This window comes from Priapulus caudatus, unplaced genomic scaffold (genome assembly GCF_000485595.1).
Source record: "Priapulus caudatus unplaced genomic scaffold, Priapulus_caudatus-5.0.1 Scaffold317, whole genome shotgun sequence".
Classification (NCBI taxonomy): domain Eukaryota; kingdom Metazoa; phylum Priapulida; class Priapulimorpha; order Priapulimorphida; family Priapulidae; genus Priapulus; species Priapulus caudatus.
This window is the reverse complement of record NW_014577378.1, coordinates 175,151-177,650: the sequence shown is the minus strand read 5'-3', so window position 1 is coordinate 177,650 and position 2,500 is coordinate 175,151. Positions and strand designations below refer to the sequence as shown.

The 2,500-nt window shown below is 41.4% G+C and overlaps 1 protein-coding gene across 1 annotated transcript in view; it reads right to left on the bottom strand.

Moving 5' to 3' along the window:
• The window catches only part of LOC106808950 (ABC transporter G family member 21-like), a 30,384-nt gene that overhangs the window by 18,661 nt on the left and 9,223 nt on the right, over positions 1-2,500 (bottom strand). The gene's annotated exons all lie outside the window — the stretch shown is intronic.

Below are 2,500 nucleotides of genomic sequence, written 5' to 3'. Positions count from 1 at the left end.
CTGCCCACCCTGAACATCATCACCATGAACACCATGAACACCCTCACCATGAACGCCCTGAACACACTGAACACCCTCACCATGAACACCCTGAACACACTGAACACCCTCACCATGAACGCCCTGAACACACTGAACACTCTCACCATGAACACCCTGAACACACTGACCACTCTCACCATGAACACACTAAATGGATCCTCCTCGTTCTTCCTAAACTGAAAGGTCTGTCTCCCGCGTGTTTTAAAGCCGGAGATTTTTGTCAGGTGTTTAATTAACCGAACTGGTAACTGTAAATTATTCGTTACGCAATAATACGTAAGTATTAGATTACTAATATGATAAGTATGATACTAATATAATATTTATATACAGTCGTATTATGAGTAAGTATACTATAGTTGTAGCCTGTCGGACCGAGATGGCGAGTATTTCCGCCTGGTCGACAGAAGCCGCTCACTCCTAGAAGTATCGGCTTGCCGACTGAGGCGCGCACAGTAATGTCTTTTAAAAACAGAACGCTCCATGATCACCGGCTGGCGCTCTATAATTTATACGTGCTGATTACCACGTGTGATTCATCAGGCAATTAAGGCACATCGCTTAATTACACGCGCCTGTAATTCACAGGGAAAAATTGTTTACTTACCACATCAGCTTTAGAATGTTCGCGAACAAATATTCGTTATTCGTATGAGACTGAATCAAATTGGAGTAAATTAAATGCACCATTGATCACGATCACAATTAATATACACTTCAACTCAAATTACAGCGAATATGGTGTTATAATGACGTATAAATACAAATATTCGTATATGTAGTATATCTATAGTCAGTGCCGTAGCGTAGATGTGAGGGGGGGTCGGAGATTTCCCCCCCCCCGAGCCAAAAAAGAAAAAAATGGCAAAAAAAAGGTCCGCGATCCCGATGTGCTGCAGTGTGTGTAATAAATTAACCAACAATTTGCAAGGGAAGATTTTACGGAAAAAAGGGAAAATACGGAGAGCAGGGCGGGGGGCGGAGCCCAGTCGCTGCACGGCTCTGGATATTGACTGCATGCAACCGCGCTCGCGCTGTGCCACAACCAATGCTGCTGCAACCACAGAAAGGTACTGTCGGATCTAGCGGCGAAAGGAGAGAAGTGCGTGACCGCTGATGTGACAATTCTTCAATTTTAAGTCGTCTTTTTCCGCACTTCACGGAAGCAAAGCAGTGGCAAGTCTGTGAAAATTGAATTGATATGTTTGATATTCGTATCTTGTCTGATATTCAAATTCCTTGCTGCCATGCCCCCCCCCGAGAGTTTCCTCATTTGAATAATACTCACCTTTTTTTTCCATTTTGGAAAATTTGGCAGAAGAATTTCACTTCGGGTATGCACCAGATCGCTCATTTTAGATGTAATAAATTGCAAAAAGCTCCCTCGTGTGGGTCGCTCTCTCGTCTGCTCTCATCTGCTCGCTCTCCTCTCGTCTCTCTCTCTCTCTCTCTCTCTGCTTCTCTCCTCTCTCTCATCTCTCTTTCTCTGCTCTCTCTCTCTCCTCTGCTACTTTCTCCTCTCTCTCTCGTGCGTGTGTGTGTGTGTGTGTGTGTGTGTGTGGGTGTGTGTGTGTGTGTGTGTGTGTGTGTGTGTGTGTGTGTGTGTGTGTGTGTGTGTGTGTGTGTTCATCTGTACAGCAGTAAACTTCAAACTATCAGCTTTCGCTGCTTAGAAGCAGATGTAAGGCAGACTTAGTCAGGGTTTTTATGCGACCAATCCACACAGGATATAGCTAGCCGTCTCCTATTCTACAGCATGGTAATACCACTAGTGCTCTAGCTAGTTGTGTTATTATAACCGTCAAGAAACCATTTTATTTCTGATCTATTTTTGTCGTTGTGTTCATGTACCCAATACCCACGTAGACGTTCGAAAAGAATAGAACCTATTGAACATATCCGTATTAGTTTAGTATAATTTAGTATAATAGTTTTTCCGCTCGTCTCTAACGCTCGTTCGCTCAAATTATGTAGGCATATATTCCATACTAAACATGGTTTTTATTTGATAGACATAGCTTTCAAATGACCCCATCACATAAAATAATTGCAGATAATATTGATATATAATTATGTTTTTTTATGTAAAAAAGTAAGATAAAAAACGATAGCTAATCAAAAAGTAGTTTATATTTGGCGGTAGTTTATATGACATTTTTTTACTAGCTGATGTGTTTAAAATAATTACATCATGTAACACAAATAGATTACCTATATAATAATTAAAGACGCATAACGTCAAACTCACAATTATAAATATAGTATAATTTCTATTAATATAGACAATCAACAATTATACATATTTCTTACCGCACATTGCTCGCAGCACCTAAAAGGCACAAGCTTCCACAGCCTGTACGTATCCTCGCAGTATCCGAGAGTTTTCACAGCAGCACCGTGCGTGTATCCGCGATCACTGAGAGTTGGCCCCGACAACAGTTATTGTATTTCCCCCGCT